The sequence below is a fragment of the Humulus lupulus genome, chromosome 1, assembly GCF_963169125.1.
Source record: "Humulus lupulus chromosome 1, drHumLupu1.1, whole genome shotgun sequence".
NCBI classification, from domain to species: domain Eukaryota; kingdom Viridiplantae; phylum Streptophyta; class Magnoliopsida; order Rosales; family Cannabaceae; genus Humulus; species Humulus lupulus.
This window is the reverse complement of record NC_084793.1, coordinates 250934012-250953652: the sequence shown is the minus strand read 5'-3', so window position 1 is coordinate 250953652 and position 19641 is coordinate 250934012. Positions and strand designations below refer to the sequence as shown.

The 19641-nt window shown below is 42.5% G+C and overlaps 1 non-coding gene across 1 annotated transcript; it reads left to right on the top strand.

The window, feature by feature from the left end:
* The first annotated feature begins 17769 nt into the window (after positions 1-17769).
* Positions 17770-17876, top strand: LOC133813535 (small nucleolar RNA R71). The gene has a single exon (XR_009884544.1). It is a non-coding gene; the product is annotated as a small nucleolar RNA R71 (small nucleolar RNA).
* The last annotated feature ends 1765 nt before the right edge of the window (positions 17877-19641 follow it).

Here is a 19641-nt window from a genome sequence, read left to right as displayed (position 1 = left end):
GAGATTTTGAGAGTGAATGTGAGCTTATCATTGTGCTCTGCAGATCCCAAGGCAAGTTCCAAGCCCCTTTCTTGACCATTGATTAAGTTGTGGATCCAATGGCTAAGATGAGTTTGTGGTTCTTATAAATAGACCTTCATCTCAAGCATAATATTTACATCTTCTCTTCTCAGCTGGGTGGTCTTAGTGTCTTCACTTCCTCTAAGAGGGAAGGGGTTCAATTCCTCACAAACTCATTTTGGTTGTCTTTCCTCTTTATTATTTAAATTCCTTTCTTTTATGCAAACGTACACATAGGTGCTTGGAGACTAAAACACCTTTCTCCTTTATATTTACAGATGCATACTTTCGACCCTTTGTATTTCGTCGATTGCGACGGTGCTTTTGACCCTTGGCCTTCTTTTGACCGTAATGGTGCTTTCGACCCTTGGCCTTCTTTTGACCGCGACTGTGCTTTTGACCCTTAGCCTTCTTTCGACCGTGACAGTGCTTGATTTTACTTACTCAAGGTATACTTTCTTTCTTTCTTACGTTCAATTGGTCTAAATTAGCACTACTCGGGATGGGTAGCCTTGGCCAGAGCTCCTCGTGAGCTAATCCAAACACATGCCCTTACTTGTACCCCGTAGTTGGTCATTTCAAGCGCTTGTGTCTAGAGGTTTTGGCCTATTCCTTTGTGTTTTGTAGCACCCCTTTCACTTACACTTGCACCCTTATTATCAACAAGGTGAGGTTTCATGGCATGTGAGGGATCGTCTGGCATTCCTCTGGGGGTCGAGTTTGTAGACTTATCTTCAGACTCGGGGTCCCCCAAGAACAACCCCTACCAAGACTATGACACTTTGAGGAAGGCCCGTATACATCACCTTGAGCACATGGCTAAACTTAGGTGTAAAATCTGGGTGGTGGAGAGCGAAATAGATTCAGTTTTGAAGGGTGACGGAGACCTTAGTGACCACATTGCAAACCTTATAGTGAGCCTTTTTGATGTGCAAATGGAGTTGGAGTTCATGGAGGGAAACCTCCCACCTGAACCTCCTACCCCATTCTCCCCTTATAGTTGCCATGAGGTCATCTCGGATTCCCCTCAACCCTTGTCTTCGATCCACCCTTGTTCGGTGCTTCCACACTCAACGCCTCGGTGGAAAACTCTTGCTAGAAAGAAAAATTGGAGGGTAAAGTGCCCTATTTCGACCTCACCTTTTTCTTTGGGTTCTGCAGATATGTCAAAGAGAGTGCAGCGATAGGTGGCTCTCGAGAGGCTAGATTCTGGTCCTCTATTGGCGCCAACTATCATGTCAAACGTGTCGGAGAACCGGCTGTTGGAGTTATTCGAGAAACCATATTGGCAAGGAGTACAAGTTGTACGTTCCTTCCAACAAGTGTCGGGCCGATAATCCCCCCCAGGGGTACGTAGCCATGAGTGAGCACATCTTGAAGGCGGGCGGGACCATTCCCTTACACCAGTTATTCATCATGGTCCTCAACCATTTCGACCTTGCTCTGCTCCAGTTGGTGCCTAACAGCTGGTTGACTTTAAGCTGCCTATACATAGCGTTTATGGAGCTTAACTGTCGTGCTCCTATGGCTCAAGAGGTGCACTTTATGTACAACCTCATGCCCACCCATAAATCCAAAGGCTTCTATTTCTTGCAGAAAGCCAATTCTCAGGTCTCCTTGATAGAGGGTTCCATTTCCAACTCGGGGACCTGGAAGCAGGACTTTTTCTTCGTGAAAGGTCCCAATTCTGTACATGAACATTTTTGCTCATCCCCAAGTAAGTACTTCAAGCTTTTTTCCTTTTACTTTGAATTTTCTATTTTGGAACTTATGCTCATATTCATAACTGTGTTGATTGTGCAAAGAGCTTTAGCATCCTCGACGTTCCTGAATCAGAGGCAGCACCAGTGGAGACCTTTCTCGATGCTGACCTCGCTAAAAAAATGGCTGCCCATCTCTTCACAATGGCCAATCTTAACCGCTATGGTTTATCCATGGTTTCGGAGCCCGATTTGTTGTGGCATATTTTTGAACGAAAGAAGAAGGTGACTCTATTTGAGCCTCACTCGGATGGGGGTGATGCAGAATGGGTTCCTGAAGAGGTTTCCCCAGAATCTAGGCGCCCACCCCGGTCATCTCCGTCTCCCAAGGGGTGCCCTCCTTTTGACCGTGTGGACCGTGATATGGCCTCTCACTCCCACGGTCCACAGGCCATGCTAGGGTGCTTCGTCATGCCCTTCTCCGAGGACTACGATAACCTTCCTGGTGCTCCCATTAATCTTGGTCCAATGGGGCCGCATTATTATAATGTTCTTGCGCCTCCTCCTCCTTCGGTGAGTGGGTCATCAGTCACAGTTCACTCGGGCGCCCCTGATTTGGGGGGGATGTTTCGAGTGAGTCGCATGGTGGCCTCTTATGAGCGAAGGTATACCCGAGTCACCGAGGGTATTCCTGAGACCGAGTGGAGAGGTCTTGGGAATTTTACCATAATGGAGCTTGGGGAGACCCTTGTGCGCTCCACAACCTGGGTGAGTTCATGCGTCTGACATTGGTCTTTATCTTATTTTTTTGGGTTCTTTGTTTGCTCATCATTTTTTTTCTTTTTGCTTTCTTGCAGGCTTCTCTGGTGGCTCAACGCTTCACCGACTCAGCACAGGACCTCTCTTCGTCAAACGTTGAAAGGGACCGTCTAGCGGTCAAAGTTTAGGAGCTTGAGAGGGAGCTTATTAACACCAAGCTCAAGCTGGAGAAGGCCTTTGCGAAGGCCTCTTTGTCCTCAAAAAAGAGGAGGAGAGCGGAAGCCAAGGCTGTGATGTTGCAGGAGAGGGTCGCTCGCCTGGAGGCTGATCTTGGGGGAGCGGAAGCAAAGGTTGCAATGTTGCAGGAGAGGGTCACTCTCCTGGAGGCAAATTTGGCTGAGATCAAATACAAATCCATAGAGTGCACCATCTATGGAATGTGGAGGCAAAATCCTTACTTCGAGTTCTCCTCCTTTGGTGAGCATGTTGTCACCAAGGTGGCTGAGTGGAATGCTCGCGGCAGGAGGCTTTGAGATTTTGCTTCTATAGTTTTTATCATTTAATTCGATTTGGTTGTATGCTCATTTGAACCTCATTTTTTTTTAACTTTTCTATGTCCTGCCACATTATCGCAACTTTTTTTTTTTTTTTTTATATATATATATGTGATCATTTGTTTTTGCTTCTCTATGCTTAAGGTCCTTTTGAGCTCGCAAAAAGGGGTTCGATAGGTCTCTCTTTGGTGCACCTTGATTATATCTATAAGGATATGTTGACCTTTTGGGTTCTAGTCATCCTTTTATATGCTTTTGTGCACGCTTATTATTTCTTGCGAGAAGTATCCTTCTCGTCATTATGCATAGTACTATTTTTGCAAGGGTCTCTTTTAGGACCCTTTTCGGGTAGATGGCTTGGTGGCTGCTCTAGACTTATTAGCGGATGCTCTTCTTGAGGCCTTTCCTCTCATGGAGGTATCAACCTTTATTAGGAGGCTTTTCCTGTAGGACCTTTTAACCTTTTTGATGTTCATAAGGGTAGCTAGTCCTCGTGAACTCAAGAGGTACTTTGCCAGGTCTTCTTCCTTATTTATAAGGGTCTTTTTTAGGACCCCTCTTTATATAATGGTCTCTTTTAGGATCCTTTTTTGGCTGTGTACTCTGCCCCCCCAGTGGTTGGCGAGATTTATCTCGTTGGGCACTTTGATCATTTTGCTCATGCACTTTGATAATTATTGGAAATGAGAGTTAGGCAGTGTGATCATTTTTCTCATACACGAGAGTTCTTACTACATATTCATTGGATGTGAGTGAAGTACATAGTTACCTACGGTGACTTTGTTCTTACTACATATCAAGGGGTCTAAGTTAGCCCTCTACTTCATAGCTATTACACTTAAACTTGCATGTTTAGACAAAGCAATAATATTCTTGCCTCAGACATGGAGGTCTTACTGATAATATTTTTGTAGATGCTCTGCGTTCCAAGCTTTGGGTACCATGGTATCATCCAAACGTGCCAGCTTGTAGGTGTTAGGGGGCACCACCTGGGCAACTTGGTAGGGATCTTCCCAGTTTGCCCCTAATACACCTGCTCAAGGGTCTCGAGTGTTTGGCAGAACTTTCCTTAATACGAGGTATCTGACCCTGAACGTCCTTTCTCGCACCCTTGAGTTATAGTATCTTGCAGCCTGTTGCTGGTACGTTGCCAACTTCAGTTGTGTCCTTTCTCTTCTCGCTTCCAGCATGTCCAATTTATTAGCCAATGCTACGTGGTTAGCCTGGTCATCATATGCTTGTACGCGGAAGGAGTCGATTTTCATTTCTATTGGAAGAACAACCTCGCACCCATAGGCTAAGGCAAAAGGCGTTTCTCCAGTAGTGGAACGTGGCGTGGTCCTGTAGGCCCAAAGCACATTGGGCGGTTCTTTGACCCAAGCTCCTTTGAACTTTTCCAACTTTGTTTTTAGGTTCCTTTTTAGGATCTTGTTGATGGCCTCCACTTGTCCATTGGCTTGCGGGTGTACTACAGCAAAGAAACTTCTCTTGATTCCCTTTTCTCTGCAATATTCTTCGAATAAACCTCCTTCAAACTGTGTCCCATTGTCAGAGATTATCTTGTAGGGTACTCCAAACCTAGAGACGATAAATTTGTTGACAAAGGTGGTGATTTGCTTAGCCGTTATGTAGACTAGAGGCTCTGCTTCCACCCATTTAGTAAAGTAATCGACTGCTACAACCACGTACTTTGCTCATCCTCTTCCATTGGTAACACTTCAATCAAGTCATTCCCCCACACAACAAAGGGCCATAGTCTGGTCATGCTCACCAACTCATTTGGTGACTGTCTGGGGTAATTTGCATGTCGTTCGCACTTGTCACATCTTCTTGCGAAATCACCCACGTCCTTCTCCATGGTAGGCCAATAATACCCCTGTCATATGGCCTTTTCTGTCGTGGATTGCCCCCCAGCTTGATTTGCACACTCCCCTTTGTGTATCTCTTGCATGACCTTTAAGGCCTTCCCCTTGCCTATACACCGTAGGAGCGGGGTGGAGAAGCCTCTTTTATACAAAACTCCATCCACTAGGGTGTATTGGGCGGCTTTGTAAATCATCTTACGGGCGTCTTTTTTGTCCAAAGGCAACGCTCCATCACTTAAGTACCTTGAGATGGGTGTAAACCATGACTCCTCAGGATTATTGACCATGTGAACCTCCTCTTCTACTATGCTCGGCCTGGAGAGGTATTCGACAGGGATTGACTCAAGCGTGTCTTTGTCTCGAGTAGAGGCGAGTTTTGCGAGAGCATCAACATTTGTGTTTTGCTCCCTTGGGATCTGTTCTATGGTGTATTTTTCAAATTGATCCAAATACCCTTTCACTTTGGCAAGATATGCAGCCATTTTTGGGCCTCTAGCTTGATATTCTCCCTTCACTTGAAATACTACTAACTGTGAGTCACTAAAGACATGCAAATGTGTTACCTTCAACTCCCTGGCTAGTCGCAGGCCAGCTAGTAGTGCTTTATATTCTGCTTCATTGTTGGAAGCTTCAAATCCAAATCTTAATGCACAATACATCTGATGTCCCTTAGGTCCCGTCATTACTATGCCAGCGCCGGCTCCTCCTTCGTTAGACGCCCCATCCACATGGAGGCTCCATTCTTCAGGCTGCTTTTCTCCTTTGCCCATTGGTTCATTTTCTTCTATTTCTCCCTCCTCATGGGGTAGATATGCAAACTCAACTATAAAATCTGCAAGTACCTGTCCATTGACTGAGGTCCTTGGGGTATAAATGATGTCAAACTGACTTAACTCAATTGACCACTTTAACAACCTTCCTGAAGTCTCTGGTTTGTGCAAGACTTGACGCAAATGGGTGTTGGTGAGCACTTCAATAGCATGAACGTGGAAATAGGGCCTCAGCTTTCACGAATCCACTATCAAGGCATATGCTAACTTCTCAATTTCTGGGTACCGAGTTTCTGCGTCTACCAACCGCTTGCTAACATAGTATACGAGCTGTTGATGCTTCATTTCTCCTTTGACCAGGGTGGCGCTTATAGCATGCTCTGACACTGTTAAGTACAGGTACATTTTTTCCCCTTTTTTTGGCTTAGCCAAAAGGGGTGGTTTTCCAAGGTGTTCCTTTAGTTTAGCGAAGGCTTCCTGACAATCTTCTTCCCAAGCGAACTTTTTGCTCCCTTTTAAGATGTTGAAGAAAATGAGGCATTTGTCAGTGGATCTGGAGATGAACCTATTGAGGGCTGCTACTCTCCCTGTTAAGCACTGCACCTCCTTCTCGCTTCGTGGTGGGCTCATTTCCAACAACGCCTTGATTTTGTCAGGATTGGCCTCAATACCTCGGGAATTCACCATAAAACCAAGGAACTTCCTTGACGAAAATCCAAATGTGCACTTGGCGGGTTTAGCTTCATTCTGAATTTTTGGAGGGTGTTAAACGTCTCACTCAAGTCCTCCACTTTCCATTAGGCTTCGGGACTAAAACTGGGTTGGATACCCATACTGGGTAGAATGCTTCTCAAATAAACCCATTTGCCTTTAATTTGTCAACTTCTTCTTTTAGGGTCGTGTATCTTTCTGGATCTAGTGCCCTCCTTTTCTGCCTCACAGGTCTTGCTTTTGGGTCGATGTTCAAGTGATGGCACATGATTGATGGGTCTATCCCCACCATGTCCTTGTGACTCCAGGCGAATACATCAAGGTTAACTTTTAGAAATTCCACCAGCTTTTCCTTCAAGATATCTGGAAGGTTTCTTCCTACCTTCAACTTCCTCAACGGCTCATTCATAACTATGACCTCTTCTAAGTCCCCTACTGGCTCGGCCCTGGATTCCTCCGCGACCTGCAGGTCCGATTCGTGTGGGTTTGTGCTTTCATGTACCATCATTGCCATAGGCGCAGATGATTTTATGGCCGTGCAAAGGGATGTGTTATAACATTCCCTCGCTTCCTTATGCTATCCTTTTATGCTCGCTATTCCCCCAGGAGTCGGGAATTTCATGGCTAAGTGGTATACTGAGGTTATTGCCTTCAATTCTCTTAGGGAGGGTCTTCCTAATACCGCATTGAAGGTCGAGGCGCAGTCTACCACGACAAAGTTTTCCATTATGGTGGTTTGTCTTGGTTGTTCTCCCATGGTGAGGGCTAACTCAATTGCACCTACGGGTTGTATCGAATCTCCTATAAATCCATACAGGGAGGTATTGCAGGGCTTTAAGTGCCTAATGTTCAGTCCCATCTTTTCTAAAGCTAGGCGATACATGATGTCTATGGAGCTTCCATTGTCCACCAAGACGCGATGCACCCTCATGTTAGCAAGCTGGACAGTCAACACCAAGGGATCATTGTGAGGGAAATGCACACCCCTTGCATCTTCTTCGGTGAAAGTTATCAAGTCATTCTCCCCCTTAAAACTCTTTGGGGGGCATTGCTCCAAACTTAAGAGGCATGGGGGTGGACTTCGCTTGGCTTCCCTGGCATCTTTGTCTCGCCCCTTCCTTGATTCGCCTCCGAACCCTGGCCCTCCGAAGATGGTCCTAACTTCTCCTTGCACCTCTGGGGCTACATCCCGTGCTCATGGTGAGGATACTCCTTCTTTCGGTCTTTGGTTTTCTTTGCGGACGTATCTGCCCAAGTGTCCCCTGCGTAAGAGCTCTTCGATTTCTATCTTCAAATTAGTGCATTTTGCATTGGTGTGGCCAATATCTTTATGATATTGATAATATTTACTGGGGTCTCTTTTTATCGGTCATTTTTCATTGGCGGGGGCCTCCTGAAAGGGACCTGATTTTCATTTGTGACAAAGATATGCTCCCTAGCGTGTGTTAAGGTCAGTATAAAAGGTGTAGGGGGCCTGTTTGCACTCATCAATGCATTGGGGATTTTGAGGTCTCGTCCCTTCATAGACCCTCTTCTTCTTTGCGCTACTTAGGCTTTCCTGGATTGAGGGTTTTGGAGGGGACTTGCCTTTTCTGGCCTTAAGGCTCTCGTGGCCATCTTCAACACGAATATATTTCTATGCCCGTTCATAGAAATCATCCAAATCAATGACCTCCCTCTTAAGCATGTTATCCCACAGCTTACTACCCGAGCGTACTCCGGCCGTAATGGCCATTTTTAATTCCCCACGGGCTGCCTCTGTAATGACCCAACTACTCTAGACTTTTGGACCATTAACGAAAACTAAACATACTAATCGTTATTAAAACTTACATTTGCGAAAATACCATAACTTTATTAGAAAAACTTGTAGAAATAAGAGTTACTTACAAAAAATATCAAGAAGGATATGGGATCCCATTGTCTTAAAAACAAAACATAATTTAAAATAAAGAGTTACATAGAAAGTGCGGAAAAATTACATATAAACCCATAAAGAAAAGACTACATCCTCGAAATCAAACACTCGACTCCTTGAATCCATTCACCATCGATACACAATCCTAAGCATCCACGAACCTTACCGCCACTAAAGCTATTTTCCTGCACATAAAACAAAAAGGAATGAGCCTAATGCCCAGCAAGGAAAATCTAACACATACATCATGTACATAAATTTCATAATAAACATAAAGACATATCATAACACTTATTACATACACATACTATAATGGCCATTATTACTTGGGGTCCCATAGACTAAACAAGTCATATGCCCATGAGATTAGTGGGGTCCTACTAGCTAAGTAGGTCATATGCCCATAATCTTTTTGGGGTCTTGTTAGTCATATGGGTCATATGCCCAAGCCTACAAACATACATATTCATAACATACTTTATAACTTATTTCATAACATAACACATAAGATAACACAAGCATAAAACATATAGATTCTATCCTATTTTCCTTACCAAAGTTACCGGGATAATAGGACAGCGTTGGGACTTTTGGAACACTCCTAAAACCATATATAACAGGGTGAGTAGATTGAAGAAAAAGTAATGAAAAGAATGGAAGGGATGGAATGACTAAACCTTTGAGAAACATACTTACCAAAACCCTTTTTGCTCAAGAGCTTAGATTTCCTAACCAAAATAAAAATCGAGGTTAGAGGCTGAGTAGAAGACTATGAGAACTTAGAAGAACAAGTACAGAAATGAACTAGAGTTTTGGGTTACCTTGAAGACTTGTAGACCAATCTAAACCTCGAACCGAAATACTATGAAACCTTACTTCCTCAAGTGTTTGATAAGCTTATAATGATCAAGCTTATGATTCCCCAACCCAGGTGTTTACACTCTCACACTCACTTAGCACTTGCAGCCTCTGAACTTAGAGCAAAAGTTGAATAATGGCTGGGTAGTAGGTCCTATTTATAGAGTTTAGGAATGAAAGGATCTTAATTTTACTTGAATAAAAATAATAGCTTTTTAGGTGAAAAATATTTGAATAATCATTCAGCAGAGGCTGAAGACTCGTTCAAAAAGATGCTGGACTTATCAAGAGGTTGAATGGCTGAATGGAAAATGAATTCAAAACATTTCAAAATACACTGAATGAGGCGATATATCGCCCCCTGTAGGCGATATATCGCTTGGGCCAGTATGCCTGAGGCTGTCGTGCATCATCTCGTGTTTTCCGTATCTACGTGCTGCGATATATCGCCCCCTATAGCTGCGATATATCGGCACACGCTGATTAATTAAACACGAAATTACACATTTTTAGATAAGTTTGAATGGAGTAAACAGCCTTGACTAAGCCCTTAACGTATTCAAAGCTGCTGACTGACCTTATAGCATTCAAACTTTACTCATTAAATTTAATCCTCAAAATACTTAATTCTTAATCATCCATTCATAACATGTGCTTAAAAATCCTATTGGTCCTCATCTAAACCTTATAGTATAATAAATATTATCCTTAATATCAGTCATATAATCAAACCTTAGGTTAACATTAATATTCTTAAACTATAGGTTAAACTTAGAAAATCTATAAGTACTACTATGAGTGTCCAAATAATTCCCGGTCTGAACCAAAAATCCACAGTTACAAAGATAATACTATACATACTATAATACTACTAAATAATTAGCTAAGTAAAGTTCTTGGACTCTACAGCCTCCATATTGAACCTGTGGATATAACTCTTTAAACTCTCATTTTCTCTTTGTTTCACATTAGCAAGGCTGGTGCCTGGCATCGTGTAATCACGCAAGGCGTGATATTGTTGGAGAAATGCATCAAAAAAATGTTTCCAAGACTTAATGGACCCTGGCCGGAGTCTTTTGAACCATTTGTAAGCAAGTCCCTTTAACGTGACAACAAAACAGTGGCATCTGGCCCTGCTACTAATTCCTCTTAATTTCATCAGTTCGTTGAATGCGTCTAGATGGTATTTGGGATTCGTATTTCCTTCATAAGGGGTCATGTGAGGCTCTTTAAAGTTGGCTGGGAGCCAAATAGCTTGGATTTCCTTAATGAATGGTGATTCATAATCGAACTCGTCATCGATGACTTTCCCTCTAGATGCGGTGATTATCTTGCTCCAGAGGCTACTCATTTCTGTGTCTAGGTCTTGTCTCCTTTTGTTCAAGGAGTCTCTCAAAGTGGACGGGTTAGCCTTTCCCTTCCCTTTGTCTTCCTGGGGAGCCATAGGAGGTGTAGTCCTCTTGCTCAACCTTTTCTTTTTGAGCTCTTCATTTAAGTCTGAGGGTGTTTTCCTTGAAGTGACTTTGACTTCATTACGAGGTTCATCATTGTTCTTCTACTCTGGCCTCTAGGGATGTTTCGAATGTCCGGGACGTTCACGCTGCTTCATCTGAGGGGTATTATTGGTGGAGAGTCGAGTCCTACCATCATCCACTGGGACTGTGGTTTCTGCCCGCTCTCGACCTCTCTCTTTTCGCCTAGGAAGAGACATGCTTGATTTCCCCTGTAGCAGGCCATTCAACACCTCTTGCATATTCTCTAAGGTGGTTTCTAGCCTTTGGTTCTTCCAGTGTAATTCGTGTATCTCCCCTTTGTAAAATCGAGACCTAGAGCTCGAGCTTATGGAATGGACTCAGGGATTCTTGTCAAGTCTGCGCATCGATGGACCCGGATCTTGCCGGCCAATGTCCGGCGCCTGTGGCAGCTTTGGGGGCGGGAACTCTCCGGTATCCCTTGCAGAAGTGGCCGCTGATCTCGGATGGTTCTCATCAGGTGGGATAGTTGGGGACAAGACCTCCCTTTCATCCTTAGGAACCCTGGGCTCCTTTGGTGCATTCACATTTTTGGGCGGCGGAGGATTCTTCATGGAGGCCTATAGTTGATCTCCATCAAGGTGGACCTCAACTTCCCGTGGTTCTCTCAACCGCTTAGAGCGTCTCGGCATCTTTCTCTACTGGAATTAATGGAAGAACTGTGGCTTGGCACTTATCCTTCCCACAAACGGCGCCAAACTGTTGACGGTAAGATCTCATCAACAAGTTAGATCAAGAACTTTGTGAGTTATAAAATAAGTAGATTCAAATCAAATGAACTTCAAGCAAACTTTCTTATGATTTCCAGAACACAAAAATGTAAATGCTGAAATTTCAAAATGAAAAATAGAGAGAATGTGTAGTGTCTATTCCCATTAACAATCTATGGTTACAAAATACTCTCCAAAGTTCTCTCCAAAAAATTCCCTCCCCCTTCTCAAGTGAAGGGAAGTCATATTTATAGTAGAGCACTATTGGTTCATTGTACACGGTGGTCCCTGGGGATACGACTCTGCATATGCAGTCTACAGATAGTAGTGGTGCCATGAGCGTGGTGGTCGGCTCCAGTGCATGCTCAGGGTCTATGGGAGCACCTCCACTTTAGTACCTAGCTATACCTCCACCATCTGTTTAGTACGAATGTCAGAGATTGGCAAGGAAGGACCACATCAGGTACCCTATTCGTACGACCACTACTTATCTGGCGTGGTGTTTAGGGTCAGACACCTGGGTCCTTCAGGGTCGTACCCCCATACATACTTCGTATCCGTATGATCTCTTTTGAGTCATTCATGGGTTTTCTTATACTCATAAGGCATCCTACTCTCTTAAACTTTAAGTGTTGGAGCCTTTATGGGTCATCATGGGAGACACGATCCCAAGGTGCAGGGCGCGAGGTGCATCTTGACGTATGCACGGGGCCATGGTGGGAGTGATGGTGTCTTGCGTGGCGCATGGGTGTGCGGCACCTGGGTGAGGCGCAAGGGTGCGAAGCACCTGGGTCCGAGACCATAGGACCTTCAGTGAGGTGGTGGCTTCGCGAGGCGCATAGGTGTGTGGCACCTGGGCGAAGCGCAAGGGTGTGTGGCACCTGGGAGAGGCGCAAGGGTGGTGACTTCGCGAGGCGCATGGGTGCACGATACCTGGGCAAGGTGCAAGGGTGCGCGGCACCTGGGTGCGAGACCGTAGGACCTTTAGCGAGACGGTGACTTTACAAGATGCATGAAAGGTGTTGGCTTCACGAGGCGAATGGGGTGCGTGACACCTGGGTGCAAGACCGTAGGACCTTCAGCAAGGTGGTGGCTTCGTGAGGCGCATGGGTACGCAGCACCTGGCCAAGGCGCAAGGGGTGCGCAGCACCTGGGCGCGAGACTATAGGACCTTCAGCGAGGTGGTGACTTTGTGAGGCGCATGGGCACGCGACACCTGGGCGAGACACAAGAGTGCACGACACTTGGGCACGAGACTGTAGGACCTTCAGCGAGGCGGTGGATTTGCGAGGTGCATGGGTGGGCGACACCTGGGCGAAGCACAAGGATGCGTGGCACTTGGTTGCGAGACTGTAGGACCTTCAGTGAGGCGGTGGCTTCGCGAGGCGCATGGGCGCGCAGCACCTAGGTGCGAGAATGTAGGACCTTCAGCGAGGCGTTAGCTTTGCGAGGTGCATGGGTGCGCGACACTTGAGCACGAGACCATAGGACCTTCATCAAGGTGGTGGCTTTGCGAGGCGCATGGGTGCGTGACACCCAGGCAAGGTGCAAGGGTGCGCGGCATCTGGGCGCGAGACCGTAGGACCTTCAGCGAGGCGGGAAAGGCGAGGTGTGCCAGGGGTCACGGCTTCGCAAAGGCCTCGCATGGGGCTAGACGGGGTAGTTTTGCGAAGGCCTCGCGTGAGGGATGGGTCTCGCGTGGGGTGAGACACAAGATTGCTTGGCGTGCCCAAGGTTACTAGGGGAAAGCCTCAAATTTTCTCTCGAGTGTTGATTGTGGCCCTCTCAGGATCATGTCCAATTTTTGGCATTCACAAGCACCTTGTCTCCCGGTTGGAAATCCTTTCTAATTATCTGTTTATCATGAAATGCTTTAGACTTTTCTTTATAAATCTTGCATTCTCATAGGCTTCATTTCAAAATTCATCGAGCTCATTCAACTCTAGAAGTCTATTTTGTCCCACATAAATAAATCAACGTTTAGCTTTTTTACCACCCAATAAGCTCGGTGCTCAGGTTCTACTGGTAAATGACATGCCTTCCTAAACACCAACCGATAGGGTGACACACCAATCAGAGTTTTGAAGGCTGTGCGATATGCCTACAGTGAATCATCAAGCTTTTTCGACCAATCTTTCCTTGATGTGTTTACAGTTTTTTCTAAAATACTATTAATCTCCTGGTTTGACACTTCTGCTTGACCATTAGCAAGTGGATGATAGAACATAGCCTTTTGATGATGAACTCCATAACGAGCGTATAGAACTGTGAATGATTTATTATAGAAATGATTGCCTCTATCACTAATAATTTCTCTTGCAGTACCGAACCGAGTAAAAATATTTTTATGGAGGAATTTAAGTACCTCCTTACCATCACAAGTAGGAGTTGCTGCAGCTTCCACCCATTTAGAAACATAATCTATTGCCAGAAAATTTACTTATTATTATAAGATGATGGGAACAGTCCCATAAAATCTATTCCCCACACATCAAACAACTTCCAAAATTCCAGCCATTGGCATTTGATCTCTTCTTGATATATTACTGGTCCTTTGGCAACTATCACAACTCTTAACAAAGGCACTAGCATCTTCAAATAATGTAGGCCAATAAAACTCACATTGCAAAAATTTTGCTGCTGTCCTTATTCCTCCAAAGTGACCACCACAATATAAAGTATGACAATGAGAAAGTATGGAAATCATCTCATCTTCTGGGATACATCTTCTAATTACTTGATCAGCACAATGACGGAAGAGAATGGGCTCATCACAATAATAATGCTTAACTTCCGAATAAAACTTTTTGAGTTGTTGCCTTGACATGTCCGGAGGCACAACTTTAGCTACCAAATAATTGACATAATCTGCAAACCAAGGTAGCTTTTCCTCACTTTCAATCGAAAATAATTGTTCATCCGGAAAATTTTCATCAAATTGCTCCTCTTTCTCATTATGCTCTTCTCCTTTTTCCAATCTAGACAAATGATCTGCAACTAGATTTTATGTCCCCTTCTTATCACAAATTTCCATATCAAACTCTTGTAATAATAGGACCCATCGAATCAGGCGAGGTTTAGCATCCTTCTTGGTCATAAGGTACTTAATAGCTTAATGATCTATGTAAACAATCACCTTATTACCAATTAAATATGGCCTGAACTTGTCAAATGCAAAGACAATTGCAAGTAATTCCTTCTCAGTAGTTGCATAATTTAATTGAGCATCATTCAAGGTTCGACTAGCATAATAAATCGTTCGGAATACCTTGTCAACTCGTTGTCCAAGAACTGCTCCTACTGCATAATCACTAGCACCACACATTAATTCAAAAGGTTCCCAATTTGGTGATACAACAATCGAAGTATAGACCAATTTCTCCTTCAGTGTGTTAAATGCCCTTAAACAATCAGAATCAAAGTTAAATACCACACCATTCATAAGTAGAGTAGATAAAGGTTTTGTAATTTTTGAAAAATCTATTATAAACCTCCTATAAAATCCAGCATGGCCCAAAAAACTACGAACCCCCTTAACAGACACTATAGAAGGTAAGTTTTCTATTGTCGAGATCTTGGCCCTGTCTACCTCAATACCATGGCGTGAAATTTTGTGGCCCAAGACTATGCCTTTTGTCACCATAAAGTGACATTTCTCCCAATTTAATACTAAATTTGACTCCTCACATCTTTTCAAAACCCTTTCCAAATTAGACAAGCATCCATCAAATGAGGGCCCAAAGACTGAAAAGTCATCCATAAAAATCTCTATACCTTTTTCCACCATGTTTGAGAAGATAGATATCATACATCTTTGAAAGGTTGCTGGAGCATTACATAACCCAAATGGCATTCTCTGAAATGCAAATGTTCCATAAGGGCATGTGAAGGTAGTATTTTCTTGATCCTTCGGTGCTATGGGAATTTGATGGTATCCCAAATACCCATCTAAGAAATAGTAATGAGGATGACCTGCCAATCTATCTAACATCTGATCTACTAGAGGCAAAGGAAAATGGTCTTTTCTGGTGGCCTTATTTAGTTCACGATAGTCAATACAAATTCTCCACCCCGTTACTGTACAAGTTGAAATTAGTTCATTATTATCATTCTTAACCACCGTCATGCCACCCTTCTTTGGGACTACCTAGACTGGACTAACCCATGCACTATTTAGATATTGGGTAAATTACCCCTGCATCCAACCATTTAAGAATTTCTTTCCTTACCACTTTTTCGTTGAAGGTTTGAGCCGTCTCTGAGCATCAATACTAGGTTTACTATCCTCCTCCATTAATATACGGTGCATCATTATTGAAGGACTGATACCCTTTATATCTGCCAAAGTCCACCCAATTCTTAGTTTGTGAGCCCTCAACACCCCAAGAAGCTTCTCTTCTTCAATCACAGATAATGAAGCTGAAATAATAACTAGGAGAGTCTCATTCTTACCAAAATAAGTGTACTTAAGATGATCCGGTAAAGTTTTTAACTCAAGAACTGGTGCCTTCTCGATAGATGGAAGAGGTATCTTAGGAACTTGCCCTAATTCCTCGTATTTCTTTTTATAAATTTTCCCCAATGAGTTCAACCACTTAACATATTCACTGGCTTCAGTACCAGCACACTTTTCAAGACTTGCAACCAAACTCAACTCAAGTGGATCCTCAATAGACTGGACCCATTATTCTTGTTCCTCCAATACACTAATACTAAAACAACTGTTACTAGCCGAAGGATATTTCAAGGCTTTAAAAACATTAAAAACGACCTCATCACCTTGTACTCTGAGCCTTAACTCACCCTTCTGGACTTCGATCAATGCTTTCCCTGTAGCTAAAAATGGTCGTCCCAATATAATAGGCACGTCCTCATCTTCCTCCATATCTAATACAATGAAATCCGCTGGGAAAATGAACTTATCTACCTTGACTAGAACATCCTCTATAATACCTCTACGGTGTGTTAATGAATGGTCAGCCAAATGAAGAGCAACAGTAGTGGGTCTAGCTTCCCCTAATTCAAGCCTTTTAAATACAGACACCGACATTAAATTAATGCTTGCACTCAAATCACATAAAGCTCTCTCACAATAAAAGTTCCCAATGGTGCAAGGTATAGTGAAACTGCTCGGATCTCTTAACTTTTGAGGAAGCTTCTTTTAAATAATGGCACTACACTCTTCAGTTAATGCAGCAGTTTCATAATCCTCCATTTTTCTCTTATTAGACAATATCACTTTCATAAACTTCACATAACTAGGAATTTGTTCTAGAGCCTCTGCAAAATGAATGTTAATGTGAAGTTTCTTAAATACTTCAAGAAATTTGGAGAATTGTTTGTCAAAAATTGGCCTTCAAAAACCATTGAGGATATGGAATCCTTGGTGTAGGCTCGGTGTATTTCGACTTATCTGTCTTTGGAAGATCTTCAGTAACCTCCTCTTGTACTGGACTAGTAACATATTGTTCCTTAATCTTCTTCCCCTTGTTATCCACTGTAGGTCCATCATACTTAGTGCCACTCCCCAGAGTGACAGCTTTACATTGCTCTTTTGGATTTACCTCTGTGGAACTAGGAAAATTCCCTTGTTGTCTACTAGAAAGCAGTTTAGGCAATTAACCCATTTGTGTCTCCAAATTCCTGACCAAAGACCTTGTCTATATCATGAATTGATTTAATTGGTCTGGCTGCATTGTTGGTGAGTTCATTGGAGGATGTGGTGGGGGATGAGATGGGCGTGGGTTCGGATCATAATAAGGCCTAGAATGTAGTACATAAGTCGGTTGATGAGGGGGTTGTTGAGGTGGGTATTGTGGATACTGCGGTTGTAACCCTTGATTATTATTCCAAGAAAGGTTAGGGTGATTTTTCCACGCAGAAGTATATGTATTTGAGTAGGTGTTTGGTGCATGTCTTGAAAAGTTACCAATAACCTGTGCCTGTTCCAAAGGCATATTATTTACATCTGTTGAGCAACTAGCTATGCTTGGCATTATTCATAAGAATGTGGTCCCCCATAAATCTCACAACTCATGACATTCTGTACTTGCATTGCTTGTGCTGCAAGGTTATTCTGCTACAATTGCTTGGTTAGAGATGCCACTTGAGCGGTCAATAAAGCAATAGGATTGACCTCTAAGACTCCTGCCACCTTATTATTGTCATGTTCAGTAGGCCAATTATAGTTATTCATGGCCATCTCTTCCAATAATTCATACGCTTCATTAGCGCCTTTTCTCATAACCGCTCCAATCGATGCTGCATTTATAATTGTCCTTGTATTTCCCCCCAAACCATTGTAAAATGTATGAACTAGCAGCCACTTCTCTATTCCATGATGTGGGCATTTCCTTTGCAACTCTTTAAAACGTTCCCATGCTTCATATAAAGACTCCTCATCCAGCTGATGGAAGTTATTAATCTCTCCTCTTATACGGGCTGACTTCACAGGAGGAAAATATTTACCAAGGAATTTCTGAGCCAAGCCTTCCCAAGTAACTATAGAGTTGGCTTGCAATGAATTCAACCAACTCTTAGCTCTGTCTCTTAATGAAAACGGGAATAATCTTAATCTGACAACATCGTTACTCACCCCGTTCATTTTGAATGCCGCACAAAACTCTAAAAAATTGTGATATGGAGATTTGGATCCTCATTTGGTACTCCCCCAAATTGTACACAATTCTGTACCATCTGAATAATTGAGGGTTTTATCTAAAAATTATTTGCCCCAACAGTGGGGGACGAATACTTGAATGTATCCCCGTAACAATAGGGAGTACATAATTTCTCAATGGCGGATCAACTTCAGCTGCATTACCCTAATTTGCATTGTTGTTCACAACGTTATTCGCGTTCTCAGCCATGGTAAAATCCAACCTTTTCTTTATCTTGCAGTTTTCTCTACACGTTCTCTCAATTTCAAGATCTATCGGTATGAGTTCCTTTTGTCTAATTCCCCGCATATACCAATAAATACTGAAACACAATACAACCTCGATCCGAATAAGTGTAAAATATAAAAACCAAATTAGAACAAACAACAATTAATTTTGATATTAGAAATTAAGTTCCCGGCAACGGTGCCAAAACTTTATCTTGAAAATATGATACGCAAGTGTACTCAATCGATTCAAGTAATATAGATAGTAAATAGAGTATCATTCCCACAAAGACTATTAACCAATTACCAATAATTGTTCTTTAATTTCTATTTGGCATTCAAAATTTAGATGAATAAATCTAATTATAAAATAGTGAATAACTATGAACAAAATAACTAATCAAAAGATGAAAATCAATAATAAAAAGACCTAGGGTATTAACTTCATCAACTTTTCATTCTACTAATTTTATTAATCAGTTCTAAATTTCTATTTTCATATTCTAATAGCAGGTTAACAAAAATCGATTCCTATTGTTTTTCAAGATATAAGATCTAAGCCTATATGCAGGTTTTCTACATATCTGTCATAAACTTAAACATATAGCAGACATTAAGCATAGAAATCTAATTACTGCACAAGTCATACAGGTACTTTCGTCCAATATGTGACCTATATCTATATAACGATAGCATATTCAATTCTCATCTTTCGAATTTTGAATCAAAATCATAAATCAAGCAAATATTGATCAGGTATTTACTAGCATAAGAAAACATTATATAGAATAGACTAAAGAGGAAAAATCAATAGAACACCATAATTAAATTAAATAGAATTCGAAGTGACTACATTAAACCCTAGACAAAAATGTTTGGTTCATATGAGAAATGATTAAATCAACAAAATAATAATTTAGAAACATAACATTCAAAGACTTGAAGAAGAAATAAAAAATATAAGAGTGCAGAAAAACTAATCTCATAATCAAAATTAATCTCTAAAATCCTAATTAAAATCTGACCTAACCCTAATTAAACATTAAGTTTGAATTTATACTAAAAAAATCATGAATCCCCTTTTTCTTCATATGCGGGTTACGACTTGGCCTTTCCTAGGTCGCAGCCCATGTCTATTTTAAAGCCCTTCCAAGTCTGCATAGGTCTTCAGGCGCCGCGACTCAGGCACTATCAAATTGCGGCCCGTGTCTTGATGTCCTCCTTATTTAGCCTCTGACTTCCACTAGCATTGTGACTTATAAGAGCAAGTCGCGACTCTAATTCCCTTCAGCAACTTTGTAGCTCCTGACTTGACTAG